We start from the raw sequence: 17,555 nt of genomic DNA, 5'->3' as shown, positions 1-17,555 counted from the left end.
ATATAGCTTTTACTGATGCAAATACGAGAAGCCATTGAATAAAAACATTGATAAAAGTAAATAAAAAATATATAAAAAAAAGTTGTGATGATGACAAATACTTTACTCGGTAAGGTCACTCCTATAGAATTTTATGGTCACTCCCACTAAGGCCAACTTTGAATGGTTGATATCCCAGGCTTATATGTGCTGTGTGTGCAATAACCTGGGGATGACGTTACACCAGGGTTCTTCAATTCCGGTCCTGGAGGACCGAAACACTTCTGTTTTTTATTTCTACCTGGTAGTTAATTGCACTCACCTGGTGTCCCAGGTCTGAATTAGCCCCTGATTAGAAGGAGAGGATGAAAAACAGAGGTGTTTCAGCCCTCCAGGACCGGAATTGAAGAACCCTGCGTTACACCAAGAAACACTTACCTTGATGAACCAACCTAAAGAAATTGAAAGTGCCTTGTTCCTCAGTACACAAACACACAGCAAAAACGAGCCACACCGCACAGTGCTGGGCCCAGTCAAGTCTTTGACACACTCACCCACTCCCCCGCTGAAAGATCAGCCTCAAAATATTGGCACCATTGTAACAGGTTGTAATCAAGCCCTGGTCTCCAGCATGGGAACAGAGGAGGAATGAATACCTGTCATATTAGGTTTATAACTCATTATGACGTCTGTTTGGCTATCATATGATGACAGTAAAATTGTGTTTTGTTAGTAAGGCTTATTATAATTACTGTTGTAGACTTATTATTAGGCACCAAACAGACTATACAGGTTTTACATTTACCAGTAAATCTACACTACGAGTCAAAAGTTTGGACACACATATTAATTCAAGGGTTTTTCTTTATTTTTACTATTTTTTACATTGTAGAATAATAGTGAAGACATCAAAACTATGACATAACACATATGGAATCATGTAGTAACCAAATAAGTGTTAAACAAATCAAAATATATTTGAGATTTGAGATTCTTCAAATAGCCACCCTTTGCCTTGATGACAGCTTTGCACACTCTTGGCATTCTCTCAACCAGCTGCATGAGGTAGTCACCTGGAATACATTTCAATTAACAGGTGTGCCTTCCTAAAAGTTAATTTGTGGAATTTCTTTCCTTCTTAATGCGTTTGAGACAATCAGTTGTGTTGTGACAAGGTAAGGGGGTTATACAGAAGATAGCCCTATTTGGTAAAAGACCAAGTCCATATTATGGCAAGAACTGCTCAAATAAGCAAAGAGAAACGACAGTCCATCATTACTTTAAAACATGAAGGTCAGTCAATACGGAAAATGTCAAGAACTTTGAACGTTTCTTAAAGTGCAGTCGAAAAACCACCAAGCTCTATGATGAAACTGGCTCTCATGAGGACCGCCACAGGAATGGAAGACCCAGAGTTACCTCTGCTTCAGAGGATAAGGTCATTAGAGTTACCAGCCTCAGAAATTGCAGCCCAAATAAATGCTTCACAGAGTTCAAGTAACAGACACATCTCAACATCAACTGTTCAGAAGGGACTGTGTGAATCAGGCCTTCATGGTCGAATTGCTGCAAAGAAACCACTACTAAAGGACACCAATAAGAAGACGAGACCTGCTTGGGCCAAGAAACACGAGCAATGGACATTAGACGGGTGGAAATGTGTCCTTTGGTCTGGAGTCCAAATTGGAGATTCTTGGTTCCAACCGCCGTGTCTTTGTGAGACGCGGTGTGGGTGAATGAATGATCTCTGCATGTGTAGTTCCCACTGTAAAGCATGGAGGAGGAGGTGTTATGGTGTGGGGGTGCTTTGCTGGTGACACTGTCTTTGATTTATTTAAATTCAAGGCACACTTAACCAGTATGGCTACCACAGCATTCTGCAGCAATACACCATCCCATCTGGTTTGGGCTTAGTGGGACTTTTCAACAGGACAATGACCCAACACACCTCCAGGCTGTGTAAGGGCTATTTTACCAAGAAGGAGAGTGATGGAGTGCTGCATCAGATGACCTGGCCTCCACAATCCCCCAACCACAACACAATTGAGATGGTTTGGGATGAGTCGGACGGCAGAGTGAAGGAAAAGCAGCCAACAAGTGCTCAGAATATGTGGGAACTCCTTTAAGACTGTTGGAAAAGCATTCCAGGTGAAGCTTGTTGAGAGAATGCCAAGAGTGTGCAAAGCTGTCATCAAGGCAAAGGGTGGCTATTTGTAGAATCTCAAATATAAAATATATTTTGATTTGTTAAATACTTTTTTGTTTACTACATGATTTCATATGTGTTATTTCAGTTTTTATTTCTTCACTATTATTCTACAATTTAGAAAATCGTGAAAATAAAGAAAAACCCTTGAATGAGTAGGTGTGTCCAAAGTTTTGACTGATACTGTGTATTTCCTTATTATAACTCATGGCTATCATCATAGGATGACAATAAAATCATTTTTTGGCTCAATAATCTACTCTTGTAGAATCTGGCAGCAAACCAGCTTAGAATGGGAACTGCTGGGCTCTGTATTGTATTTTCATTCTTTTCAATGACAAGGTCAACAATATGACTCCTACCAGAAATCCACTGTAAATCCACTGTAGGCAACATAACATAATATGTTATGTTGCCTATTATGAAAAGACTGTCAAATTAACCTAATGACTTCTACATAATGTTTGACTGAAACTGTAAAGTTTGTTAACATGTTCAAAATCTTGAAGAAAATGTGGCCTTAATTGGCCACGTGTACTCTTAAATCTCAACTAGGCACAGCTAGAAGAGGAATGGCCACTCCTCTCTAGTTTTCCCCTAGGGCCTAGGCTCCTGCCTTTCTAGTCAGTTTTTCCAAGCCACTATGCTTTGCTTGTTCTTGGGGGGTTTAGGCCGGGTATCTGTATAAGCACTAAATGACAACTCCTGATGTAAAAAGGGCTTTATAAATAACATACGATTGATTGAGAGTTTTGTCTAGTGGTGTGATTACCAACACCTCATACATGTCAAGACAATGTTTTTTGATTAAAACCCATTGGTGGCTCCTCACCTGTGATGTGGTTCTAATTAATGTGGACTTTACTTATGGTAGATTCAGGGTTTTTGGAGTCAAACCCAAGGTCATGCTCCTAACCAGACTGTTATAGAGAGCTTTCTATTTTATGGCATTTTAGCCAGGTTTGTGAAATTGTCAGTTAGTTTAAAATGACTGTCCAGACATCAATTAATATGATGGGTGTGAACAAACAATCATGGGACGGCCAAATATTGAATCTCAGACCTTTACTATGTACTTCACCCAAAGTTTTAAATGTTCTCCTCAGGCAGACTCAACAGATAGAAGAACTTATTCATCCCCTTAGTAATACTCCTAAACAGCAGTATGTAGGGGGAGACCATGTGCAATGTGATAAGGACATGTGCAGTATATACTGTACATATATATATATTATATAAATCATGATTTGGTGGGCTATTTTATGTTAAGGACATATCTGGTGGAAAGCATCACTACTCACATTCTGAAACTTTTTTTAGATTGTCCCTGCCAAATAAACGTAATATCGACTATTCAGTTAAGCTAAACAAAGCTAAACAATCCTGAAACACAGATTTTACATGGAGTACAAGTAATGACAGAGGGAGTCAAAATCACACATCAATGTTTAGCCTGGTCTGATGGTGTGGTCATGTGGTGTATAACCAGGAGTCCCGAAGCAGTGCTTGAAGTTACAAACAATACGGTTTTATTCTCTATTCTTTACAATTCTAAACTTTGGTGAAAGGTGAAGTGGAGCAATAATCAAAATCAAACCATTTGCCTTTAGGGCTTGAATATCATCTATATGACATATAGGTTAGGGCTCTGTGCATTTGGTGGCGGAGGCCGAAAGCCTCCGCCACCAAATCCTACTTCTGCCTCTGAATCCTCACCATGTTCTCCTCTACGGAGTCCTTTACTATATAAACGTAATGATGACAATGTCCCTCTTCTGGCTGAAGTGGTTACAGCGGTCCTCTTTTGCTAAGTTCCAGACTGGGTCCATGAGGAAGATGAGAGACAGCTGTGAGGTTGACTTTAGGCCCACCCCTCAAGTTTTGAATGAAAGCTGCTTGTTCATTGGGCTGACGGGTGCGTTGCTCTGGAACTCCTTTCTCTTCTTTCTTATAGACGTACAAACTTGAAAGCCTCCTCCATAGAGACCAACCATACAGACACAGAGAGGGAGAGATTAACAGACACAGAGGAAGAGAGAGAGAGAGATAGAAAAAAATATATGAGAGATGTCCATAAACAATATTTGAAATGTGTTTTATGTGTATGTTACCTGAGTGAGACCTCCAGTAGAGTGAGTTAGTGTGTGAACTGAGAGACACCCAGACCTGATGGTGCCATCCTCACAGCATAGTGTGGCTCAGTCCCATGTGGCTCAGTTGGTAGAGCGTTGCGCTTGTAACACAAGGACTGTGGGTTTTGGCCAGGAACCAAAAGGTCGCTGGTTAGAATCACCGAGCTGACTTGGTGAAAAATCTGTCAATGTGCCCTTGAGCAAGGCACTTAACCCTTATTGCTCCAGTAAGTCACTCTGGATAAGAGTGTCTGCTAAATTACTTACATTTAAAATGAGCAGGCTAGACATTAGAGTCAACATTGAACTGAACCAAATAGGCAACAATTGTCTTTGTAAACACTTGTGACTCGTTTCAGGAAACTAGGCAGGAACCTTCCTGCTAGCCATGAATGGCTGAGATAATGGATAGGCTGGACATGCGGAGAGATGAGTTCGGATTGGTCTGCCATGTAGTACGCTTCTGTCTATATCATCAGATGCTCAGTATGTGTAGGTAATCCTTTCTAACGCAGCTTTTTTGAAAGATATCACAAAGAACTGCAAAAGTGTTGCTCTCCACTTTCTGAAGGACCAAGTTTTGAAATCAGTGGAATGCCTGGAGGAAGCACAGTATGATAGCTAAGGAGATGGAGAAAATTCTGCCGTTTGATTGCACATATGCAGAGAGAGTCGAAAAGAGAACACACAGAAGGTTGTTGTATAAAACACCTGTCTCCGGACTACATCTTCAAATTAAGGGCAATCATGGCATCCGTGACAGAGCGGGAGAAGCTTCCATCCATGTATACAGGTAACAGAGTCTAGCTAGCTACATTTTCAGATATTATATGTTTCTAATTTTGTCAGAAAGTCGTTTCCTTTTCAAGTTAAAGCATACTGTTAGATATATAGCTAAAGTTAGCTGGCTGGCTCGTGTATGATCTGTGTAGTAATATTATTCGTATCTCAGAGCCATTTGCATTGCTAGTTATAGCCTAACGTTAGCTAGCTAGCTAACATTGAACCCGGTTGGTTAGCTACCTGCAGATTCATGCAGGGTAGTAATGATATGAGTTGGGATTATAGTTCATTGTTTAGCTAGATAGCTAGCTACATGTCTAAACAAAAGACTCCACTATGCAAGTAACAATTTAAATGTACAGTTTACAACTTCTGTATCCTATGCATGTGACAAATACACTTTGATTTTATTTGATATGGTATGTGTTTACAAGAGACGGTAATGTGAAGAACAACATGACCTGCACCAAAGTCAATTAGGATATAACATTAGGCCAAAAGAGACAGTGTCCAAGTTCTAACATTCTCCGGTAGAATGCCCTGCTTTATTTCGTCACACTCACCACCGTAAGCTATTTTCTGTAATTGGCTTGCCATTAACTTGTAAAAAATTATCTTGTTGTGAGTTTATTTTCCTGTAATAATGAATACTAATGAACTAAAGTGAAAATGTCAGCTATATGATGTGGTCATTATTTGAACTGGCTGGCCAGCTAACTTAACATTATCTAGCAAGCTACCAAGCTAGAAATGAACCAAAACATTGTTTAGAAAGTTGCTTTTAGTTGCCTGGTTTGCTAGATTGACATATACTAAATTCATTTTAAAAGGGTGTTTTTATTGGTGTTAAAATACACCAGTTATGCTATTTTGGACCACCTGGCTGATTTTTCTGTTTATACTTTTTCATAATGACAACGACAAGTTTGATATCGGACGACAATAGAATGTTTATGATGTCACTGTGACAGCTGTCGATAGACGTAGTATAAACCAGCCTTTAGTTTTGAAATCTTTGGTTGTTTAGTACATGGCCTCACATGTGAATCCTTAAAGAGATGGGTGTGGCTAAGGCTTAAGAGGGTGTGAACGATGCTGAATGGGTGTAGACAAAGAAGAGCTCTCCAGTAGGTGTACCAAAACATTCAATGGCCATTTTGTCAAAAGGGGGGTTACAAGTTTTTCAACTTTCAAAGCAGAATTACTTTCCCATTGTTCCTCAACTGCATTGTATGATATACCATCGAGCCGGTCGGTCACATATTGACTATGCACCCAAATGGGAATGAGGTTGGGCCCTCCTACAAATGTTTTAGTGAAATATAATACATACAATTTAGCAGACACTTCTATCCAAAGCGACTAACAGTCATGCATGAATACATTTTTAAGTATGGGTGGTCCCGGGAATCTAACCCAATATCTGGGCGTTGCATTTGACATTGGCGGTTATGTCACACAGTTATGCCACATTTATGAACCCTTTATAAAGCATTACATACATTTATAGATTATTTGTAACACATGTATGTAGTGTTTATGAAGGCTTTATGAAGTCTTTATAAGCTGCACGTCATTTAAAGCGTGACCCAACCTAAAAAAAACTAAGGATAAAAAAACCAAGCTATCATGAATGTAGTAATTCAGCAAGAAATTAATTCATTTACACACATACATTGGTATTCAATAAGTATTGTTATTGCTACAATAACCTCACTGCAATAGGGTTTCCTATGATCTACTAGTACAGGTCCTTCCTCTTATGCATTTCCCTGGTAAAGGCCACAGCATGTTCTATAATTCTAGGTATAGTCTGAAACCAGCCTCTCTTATGGTGGACCCAGGTACAATCTGATCAAGTTTGGACACACGTACTCATTCAAGGGTTTTTCTTCATTTTTACTATTTTCTACATTGTAGAATAATAGTGAAGACATCAAAGCTATGAAATAACATATGGAATCATGTCGTAACCATAATACATTTGAGATTTTAGATTCTTCAGAGTAGTCACCCTTTGCCTTGATGACAGCGTTGCACACTCTTGGCATTCTCTCAACCAGCTTCACGAGGTAGTCACCTGGAATGCATTTCAGTTAACAGGTGTGCCTTGTTAAAAGTTACTATACTATATATTATCATCCACAATGTAACACAATATAGCATTTCCAATGGTAAAATACTAAGGAGAAAATCTCAAATTTAAGAAGGTATTGTGAGATGAACAAAATGCACACTTTACAATTGCAAAGGTGTGACCTTTTATTGTTAAAACTCTTTCACAAAGGCTCATTGTTACAGAACTTTGTTCTTTTGAGAGACCCGTGTCCCTGGACATTTGAACAGACCTAAGTGTTCTATGGCCCTCAATGCCATGTTGCTGAGTCAGGGGTTAGTACAATGGGGTTCACAGGTATAAAAATAAAGGTTTTAAACCAGTAGGATAACAGTTCCACAGCAAGAGTAGCAGCAGAAGCACAGAGAGACGAAATGACCTCCTCCGGCATGAACATGAACGGCAGAATCACCTTCTACGAGGACAGGAACTTCCAGGGTCGTTCCTATGAGTGCAGCAGCGACTGCGCTGACATGTCCTCCTACCTGAGCCGCTGCCAATCCTGCAGGGTTGAGAGCGGCTGCTTCATGGTGTACGACCGCCCCAACTACATGGGAAACCAGTGGTTCATGAAGAGGGGAGAGTACCACGACTACCAGCGCATGATGGGAATGACCGACATTAGGTCCTGTCGCATGATCCCCATGCACAGAGGATCTTTCAGGATGAGGATCTACGAGAGGGAGAACTTCGGAGGTCAGATGCACGAGATGATGGACGACTGTGACAACATCATGGATCGTTACCGCATGAACAACTGCATGTCCTGCAACGTTATGGACGGCCACTGGCTCATGTATGAGCAGCCCCAGTACAGAGGCAGGATGATGTACATGAGGCCTGGAGAGTACAGAAACTTCAACCAGATGGGCATGGGCATGAGGTTCATGAGCATGAGACGTATCAACGAGTCCTGTTACTAGATATAGCTTTTACTGATGCAAATACGAGAAGCCATTGAATAAAAACATTGATAAAAAGTAAATAAAAAAGAAATAAAAAAAAGTTGTGATGATGACAAATACTTTACTCGGTAAGGTCACTCCTATAGAATTTTATGGTCACTCCCACTAAGGCCAACTTTGAATGGTTGATATCCCAGGCTTATATGTGCTGTGTGTGCAATAACCTGGGGATGACGTTACACCAGGGTTCTTCAATTCCAGTCTTGGAGGGCCGAAACACTTCTGTTTTTTCATTTCTACCTGGTAGTTAATTGCACTCACCTGGTGTCCCAGGTCTGAATTAGCCCCTGATTATAATGAGAAGATGAAAAACAGAGGTGTTTCGGCCCTCCAGGACCGGAATTGAAGAACCCTGCGTTACACCAAGAAACACTTACCTTGATGAACGCCGCCAACCTAAAGAAATTGAAAGCGCCTTGTTCCTCAGTACACAAACACGCACACAGCAAAAACGAGCCATACCGCACAGTGCTGGGCCCAGTCAAGTCTTTGACACACTCACCCACTCCCCCGCTGAAAGATCAGCCTCAAAATATTGGCACCATTGTAACAGGTTGTAATCAAGCCCTGGTCTCCAGCATGGGAACAGAAGAGGAATGAATACGTGGTGAAGCAGTCTCCGGTTGGACTACTCCAAATTATATTGTTTCTGACACACACACACACACACACACACACACACACACACACACACACAAACAAACACGCAAGCTTTGCAGGTCTATTAACCATTGAAATGCCTCTCACACCCTACAATAACCTGTGGATCATGAGAGAACCTTCATAAATCAGCAAAACATGAATAACCTATTTATTGACACTTTATGTAGAGTCCTGTAATACTTTGTTTGAAGTGAGACACCTTCGGTCATTCAAAACACATCCATAAAGACTCCATATTGCATGACGATGTACTTAATTTAAAGTCAGACACCTTTGGTCATTCATAATACATAAATTAAGACTTGATGATGTAAACACAAATGTATTAACACTTAAGGAATTATCACTAACAGCTAAAACAAATAAACAAATATGTTTATACCACACATTTCCTTTTTATTTGTACATTCTTTAAACAATACAAATACATTCAGTTTCAAAAAGTCAGCAATGCAATTACATTGAACATTACACAGGGCTGTGAATAGTGTAGCTTTTCCCTGAGCTGGCAGACGAATGGTTCTTGCCTCTCTTCTTGCTGGAGGTACTTCATGTTGGTTCCAACCTTGAAGTAACAACGAAGAAATTTAGCAGGTCTGTTAGGAAATGCCTTTGTCACACCATCTGGATAAGGGAATTTCTGTGCTGCACCAGAAACTCTAAATGGGAAGATGGGAAACTCCATTCAATTCGTATGATTATATTCCTCTTTCATTTACAAATCTCATGACGTGACAGTGAGACATGGCTGTATCTAGGGGGATTTGTATTTAGCTAAGCCTGCTAGCTTGCTAAATTGTCAAGTGTAGGTACACTACATTACCAAAAGTATGTGGACACATGCTCGTCAAACATCTCATTCCAAAATCATGGGCATTTATATGGAGTTGGTCCCCTCTTTGCTACTATAACAGCCTTCACTCTTCTGAGAAGGCTTTCCACTAGATGTTGGAACATTACTGCAGGGACTTGCTTCCATTCAGCCATAAGAGCATTAGTGAGGTCAGACACTGATGTAAGGCGATTAGGCCTGGCTCGCAGTCGTTGCTCCAATTAATCCCAAAGGTGTTCGATGTGGTCGAGGTCAGGGCTCTGTGCAGGCTAGTCAAGTTCTTCCACACCGATCTCGATAAACCATTTCTGTATGGACCTCGCTTTGTGCACAGGGGCATTGTCATGCTGAAACAGGAAAGGGCCTTCCCCAAACTGTTGCCACAAACTTAGAAGCACAGAATCGTTTGAATGCAATTGTATGCTGTAGCGTTAAGATTTCCCTTCACTGGAACGAACTAAGGGGCCTAGCTCGAACCATGAAATACATCCCCAGACCATTATTCCTCCTCCACCAAACATTACAGCTGCCGCTATGCATTGGGGCAGGTAGCGTTCTCCTGGCATCCGTCAAAACCAGATTAGTCCGTCAGAAACGTGATTCATCACTCCAGAGAATGCGTTTCCACTGCTCCAGAGTCCAATGGCGGCGAGCTTTACACCACTCCTGCCGACGCTTGGCATTGCGCATGGTGATCTTAGGCCTGTGTGCGACTGCTCGACCATGGAAACCCATTTCATGTAGCTCCCGATGAACAGTTCTTGTGCTGACGTTGCTTCCAAAGGCAGTTTGGAACTCGGTAGTGAGTGTTGCAACCGAGGACCAACAATATTTACACGCTACGCACGTTTGCACTCGGCAGTCCCGTTCTGTGAGCTTGTGTGGCCTACCACTTTGCGGCTGAGCCATTGTTGCTCCTAGACGTTTCCACTTCCCAAGAACAGCATTTACAGTTACTGGGGCAGCTCTAGCAGGGATGAAATTTGACGAACTGACTTGTTGGAAAGGTGGCATCCTATGACTGTGCCAAGTTGGAGTGACTCTTTTAATGGGCGTGTCGACTTACTGAGCTCTTCAGTAAGGCCATTCTACTGCCGATGTTTGTCTATGGAGATTGGCTGTGTGCTCGATTTTATACACCTGTCAGCAATGGGTGTGGCTTTAATAGCAGAATCCACTAATTTGAAGGGGTGTCCACATACTTTTGTATATATAGTGTAGCTGCATCGCTGGAGTGACTCTTTTAATGGGCGTGTCGAGAGAAGTGGGAGGATAGGGAGCACTGATTGGAGGATCAGGCGCTGGATGTTTTCTCTGTGATTGGTTACAGTTTTGATTGAGCGGTGTTCCCGACCTTGTGTCACTTCCGGCCAGCCTCGGGACAAAGTTATCATGTGAAACAAGACTGGAAGATCTAAAAGGCGCGATCTAATCTTGATAGAATCATACTGTGTCAGTTGAATGTTACCAAAAGAAAAATAACAAACACCTATCTTATAAACTAAATTAAAATAAAAGTACTTTTTATGTCACTACATATTAGGTTTATAACTCATTATGACGTCTGTTTGGCTATCATATGATGACAGTAAAATTGTGTTTTGTTAGTAAGGCTTATTATAATTACTGTTGTAGACTTATTATTAGGCACCAAACAGACTATACAGGTTTTACATTTACCAGTAAATATACACTACCAGTCAAAAGTTTGGACACACATATTCATTCAAGGGTTTTTCTTTATTTTTACAATTTTTTACATTGTAGAATAATAGTGAAGACATCAAAACTATGAAATAACACATATGGAATCATGTAGTAACCAAATAAGTGTTAAACAAATCAAAATATATTTGAGATTCAAATAGCCACCCTTTGCCTTGATGACAGCTTTGCACACTCTTTGCATTCTCTCAACCATCTGCATGAGGTAGTCACCTGGAATACATTTCAATTAACATGTGTGACTTCCTAAAAGTTAATTTGTGGAATTTCTTTCCTTCTTAATGCGTTTGAGCCAATCAGTTGTGTTGTGACAAGGTAAGGGGGTTATACAGAAGATAGCCCTATTTGGTAAAAGACCAAGTCCATATTATGGCAAGAACTGCTCAAATAAGCAAAGAGAAACGACAGTCCATCATTACTTTAAAACATGAAGGTCAGTCAATACGGAAAATGTCAAGAACTTTGAACGTTTCTTAAAGTGCAGTCGAAAAACCACCAAGCGCTATGATGAAACTGGCTCTCATGAGGACCGCCACAGGAATGGAAGACCCAGAGTTACCTCTGCTGCAGAGGATAAGGTCATTAGAGTTACCAGCCTCAGAAATTGCAGCCCAAATAAATGCTTCACAGAGTTCAAGTAACAGACACATCTCAACATCAACTGTTCAGAAGGGACTGTGTGAATCAGGCCTTCATGGTCGAATTGCTGCAAAGAAACCACTACTAAAGGACACCAATAAGAAGACGAGACCTGCTTGGGCCAAGAAACACGAGCAATGGACATTAGACCGGTGGAAATGTGTCCTTTGGTCTGGAGTCCAAATTGGAGATTCTTGGTTCCAACCGCTGTGTCTTTGTGAGACGCGCTGTGGGTGAATGAATATCTCTGCATGTGTAGTTCCCACCGTAAAGCATGGAGGAGGAGGTGTTATGGTGTGGGGGTGCTTTGCTGGTGACACTGTCTTTGATTTATTTAAAATTCAAGGCACACTTAACCAGCATGGCTACCACAGCATTCTACAGCAATACACCATCCCATCTGGTTTGGGCTTAGTGGGACTTTTCAACAGGACAATGACCCAACACACCTCCAGGCTGTGTAAGGGCTATTTTACCAAGAAGGAGAGTGATGGAGTGCTGCATGAGATGACCTGGCCTCCACAATCCCCCAACCTCAACCCAATTGAGCTGGTTTGGGATGAGTCGGACGGCAGAGTGAAGGAAAAGCAGCCAACAAGTGCTCAGAATATGTGGGAACTCATTTAAGACTGCTGGAAAAGCATTCCAGGTGAAGCTTGTTGAGAGAATGCCAAGAGCTGTCATCAAGACAAAGGGTGGCTATTTGTAGAATCGCAAATATTAGTTAAACACTTTTTTGTTTACTACATGATTCCATATGTGTTATTTCAGTTTTGATTTCTTCACTATTATTCTACAATGTAGAAAATAGTGAAAATAAAGAAAAACCCTTGAATGAGTAGGTGTGTCCAAAGTTTTGACTGGTACTGTGTATTTCCTTATTATAACTCATGGCTATCATCAGTCATGGTATCCTATGACTGTGCCAAGTTGGAGTGACTCTTTTAATGGGCGTGTCGACTTACTGAGCTCTTCAGTAAGGCCATTCTACTGCCGATGTTTGTCTATGGAGATTGGCTGTGTGCTCGATTTTATACACCTGTCAGCAATGGGTGTGGCTTTAATAGCAGAATCCACTAATTTGAAGGGGTGTCCACATACTTTTGTATATATAGTGTAGCTGCATCGCTGGAGTGACTCTTTTAATGGGCGTGTCGAGAGAAGTGGGAGGATAGGGAGCACTGATTGGAGGATCAGGCGCTGGATGTTTTCTCTGTGATTGGTTACAGTTTTGATTGAGCGGTGTTCCCGACCTTGTGTCACTTCCGGCCAGCCTCGGGACAAAGTTATCATGTGAAACAAGACTGGAAGATCTAAATGGCGCGATCTAATCTTGATAGAATCATACTGTGTCAGTTGAATGTTACCAAAAGAAAAATAACAAACACCTATCTTATAAACTAAATTAAAATAAAAGTACTTTTTATGTCACTACATATTAGGTTTATAACTCATTATGACGTCTGTTTGGCTATCATATGATGACAGTAAAATTGTGTTTTGTTAGTAAGGCTTATTATAATTACTGTTGTAGACTTATTATTAGGCACCAAACAGACTATACAGGTTTTACATTTACCAGTAAATATACACTACCAGTCAAAAGTTTGGACACACATATTCATTCAAGGGTTTTTCTTTATTTTTACAATTTTTTACATTGTAGAATAATAGTGAAGACATCAAAACTATGAAATAACACATATGGAATCATGTAGTAACCAAATAAGTGTTAAACAAATCAAAATATATTTGAGATTCAAATAGCCACCCTTTGCCTTGATGACAGCTTTGCACACTCTTTGCATTCTCTCAACCATCTGCATGAGGTAGTCACCTGGAATACATTTCAATTAACAGGTGTGACTTCCTAAAAGTTAATTTGTGGAATTTCTTTCCTTCTTAATGCGTTTGAGCCAATCAGTTGTGTTGTGACAAGGTAAGGGGGTTATACAGAAGATAGCCCTATTTGGTAAAAGACCAAGTCCATATTATGGCAAGAACTGCTCAAATAAGCAAAGAGAAACGACAGTCCATCATTACTTTAAAACATGAAGGTCAGTCAATACGGAAAATGTCAAGAACTTTGAACGTTTCTTAAAGTGCAGTCGAAAAACCACCAAGCGCTATGATGAAACTGGCTCTCATGAGGACCGCCACAGGAATGGAAGACCCAGAGTTACCTCTGCTGCAGAGGATAAGGTCATTAGAGTTACCAGCCTCAGAAATTGCAGCCCAAATAAATGCTTCACAGAGTTCAAGTAACAGACACATCTCAACATCAACTGTTCAGAAGGGACTGTGTGAATCAGGCCTTCATGGTCGAATTGCTGCAAAGAAACCACTACTAAAGGACACCAATAAGAAGACGAGACCTGCTTGGGCCAAGAAACACGAGCAATGGACATTAGACCGGTGGAAATGTGTCCTTTGGTCTGGAGTCCAAATTGGAGATTCTTGGTTCCAACCGCTGTGTCTTTGTGAGACGCGCTGTGGGTGAATGAATATCTCTGCATGTGTAGTTCCCACCGTAAAGCATGGAGGAGGAGGTGTTATGGTGTGGGGGTGCTTTGCTGGTGACACTGTCTTTGATTTATTTAAAATTCAAGGCACACTTAACCAGCATGGCTACCACAGCATTCTGCAGCAATACACCATCCCATCTGGTTTGGGCTTAGTGGGACTTTTCAACAGGACAATGACCCAACACACCTCCAGGCTGTGTAAGGGCTATTTTACCAAGAAGGAGAGTGATGGAGTGCTGCATGAGATGACCTGGCCTCCACAATCCCCCAACCTCAACCCAATTGAGATGGTTTGGGATGAGTCGGACGGCAGAGTGAAGGAAAAGCAGCCAACAAGTGCTCAGAATATGTGGGAACTCATTTAAGACTGCTGGAAAAGCATTCCAGGTGAAGCTTGTTGAGAGAATGCCAAGAGCTGTCATCAAGACAAAGGGTGGCTATTTGTAGAATCGCAAATATTAGTTAAACACTTTTTTGTTTACTACATGATTCCATATGTGTTATTTCAGTTTTGATTTCTTCACTATTATTCTACAATGTAGAAAATAGTGAAAATAAAGAAAAACCCTTGAATGAGTAGGTGTGTCCAAAGTTTTGACTGGTACTGTGTATTTCCTTATTATAACTCATGGCTATCATCATAGGATGACAATAAAACCGTTTTTGGCTCAATAATCTACTCTTGTAGAATCTGGCAGCAAACCAGCCTAGAATGGGAACTGCTGGGCTCTGTATTTTCATTCTATTCAATGACAAGGTCAACAATATGACTCCTACCAGAAATCCACTGTAAATCCACTGTAGGCAACATAACATAATATGTTATGTTGCCTATTATAAAAAGACTGTCAAATTAACCTAATGACTTCTACATAAAGTTTGATTGAAGAAAATGTGGCCTTAATTGGCCACGTGTACTCTTATATCTCAACTAGGCACAGCTAGAAGAGGAATGGCCACTCCTCTCTAGTTTTCCCCTAGGGCCTAGGCTCCTGCCTTTCTAGTCAGTTTTTCCAAGCCACTATGCTTTGCTTGTTCTTGGGGGGTTTAGGCCGGGTATCTGTATAAGCACTAAATGACAACTCCTGATGTAAAAAGGGCTTTATAAATAACATACGATTGATTGAGAGTTTTGTGCAGTGGTGTGATTACCACCACCTCATACATGTCAAGACAATGTTTTTTGATTAAAACCCATTGGTGGCTACTCACCTGTGGTGTGGTGCTAATTAATGTGGACTTTACTTATGGTAGATTCAGGGTTTTTGGAGTCAAACCCAAGGTCATGCTCCTAACCAGACTGTTATAGAGAGCTTTCTATTATATGGCATTTTAGCCAGGTTTGTGAAATTGTCAGTTAGTTTAAAATGACTGTCCAGACATCAATTAATATGATGGGTGTGAACAAACAATCATGGGACGGCCAAATAAAAGAATCTCAGACCTTTCCTATGTACCTCACCCAAAGTTTCAAATGTTCTCCTCAGGCAGACTCAACAGATAGAAGCACTTATTCATCCCCTTAGTAATACTCGTAAACAGCAGTATGTAGGGGGAGACCATGTGCAATGTGATAAGGACATGTGCAGTATATACTGTACATATATACAGTGGGGAGAACAAGTATTTGATACACTGCCAATTTTGCAGGTTTTCCTACTTACAAAGCATGTAGAGGTCTGTAATTTTTATCATAGGTACACTTCAACTGTGAGAGACGGAATCTAAAACAAAAATCCAGAAAATCACATTGTATGATTTTTAAGTAGTTAATTTGCATTTTATTTCATGACATAAGTATTTGATACATCAGAAAAGCAGAACTTAATATTTGGTACAGAAACCTTTGTTTGCAATTACAGATATCATACGTTTCCTGTAGTTCTTGACCAGGTTTGCACAGACTACAGCAGGGATTTTGGCCCACTCCACCATACAGACCTTCTCCAGATCCTTCAGGTTTCGGGGCTGTCGCTGGGCAATACGGACTTTCAGCTCCCTCCAAAGATTTTCTATTGGGTTCAGGTCTGGAGACTGGCTAGGCCATTCCAGGACCTTGAGATGCTTCTTACGGAGCCACTCCTTAGTTGCCCTGGTTCAATGCTCTTATTGAGGGAAGGAGGTTGTTGGCCAAGATCTCGCGATACATGGCTCCATCCATCCTCCCCTCAATACGGTGCAGTCGTCCTGTCCCCTTTGCAGAAAAGCATCCCCAAAGAATGATGTTTCCACCTCCATGCTTCACGGTTGGGATGGTGTTCTTGGGGTTCTACTCATCCTTCTTCTTCCTCCAAACACGGCAAGTGGAGTTTAGACCAAAAAGCTCTATTTTTGTCTCATCAGACCACATGACCTTCTCCCATCCCTCCTCTGGATCATCCAGATGGTCATTGGCAAACTTCAGATGGGCCTGGACATGCGCTGGCTTGAGCAGGGGGACCTTGCGTGTGCTGCAGAATTTTAATCCATGACGGCGTAGTGTGTTACTAATGGTTTTCTTTGAGACTGTGGTCCCAGCTCTCTTCAGGTCATTGACCAGGTCCTGCCGTGTAGTTCTGGGCTGATCCCTCACCTTCCTCATGATCATTGATGCCCCACGAGGTGAGATCTTGCATGGAGCCCCAGACCGAGGGTGATTGACCGTCATCTTGAACTTCTTCCATTTTCTAATAATTGCGCCAACAGTTGTTGCCTTCTCACCAAGCTGCTTGCCTATTGTCCTGTAGCCCATCCCAGCCTTGTGCAGGTCTACAATTTTATCCCTGATGTCCTTACACAGCTCTCTGGTCTTGGCCATTGTGGAGAGGTTGGAATCTGTTTGACTGAGTGTGTGGACAGGTGTCTTTTATACAGGTAACGAGTTCAAACAGGTGCAGTTAATACAGGTAATGAGTGGAGAACAGGAGGGTTTCTTAAAGAAAAACTAACAGGTCTGTGAGAGCCGGAATTCTTACTGGTTGGTAGGTGATCAAATACTTATGTCATTCAAT

The 17,555-nt window shown here is 41.2% G+C and overlaps 1 pseudogene across 1 annotated transcript; it reads left to right on the top strand.

The window, feature by feature from the left end:
* The first annotated feature begins 7,500 nt into the window (after window positions 1–7,500).
* On the top strand, window positions 7,501–8,139 carry LOC311143924 (gamma-crystallin M2-like; annotated as a pseudogene). Its single transcript has one exon. The product of its transcript is annotated as a gamma-crystallin M2-like (transcript).
* The last annotated feature ends 9,416 nt before the right edge of the window (window positions 8,140–17,555 follow it).

Source organism: Coregonus lavaretus, assembly GCF_964263955.1.
Source record: "Coregonus lavaretus genome assembly, chromosome: 16".
In the NCBI taxonomy this organism is placed as follows: domain Eukaryota; kingdom Metazoa; phylum Chordata; class Actinopteri; order Salmoniformes; family Salmonidae; genus Coregonus; species Coregonus lavaretus.
This window is presented reverse-complemented; position numbering and strand designations above follow the sequence as displayed.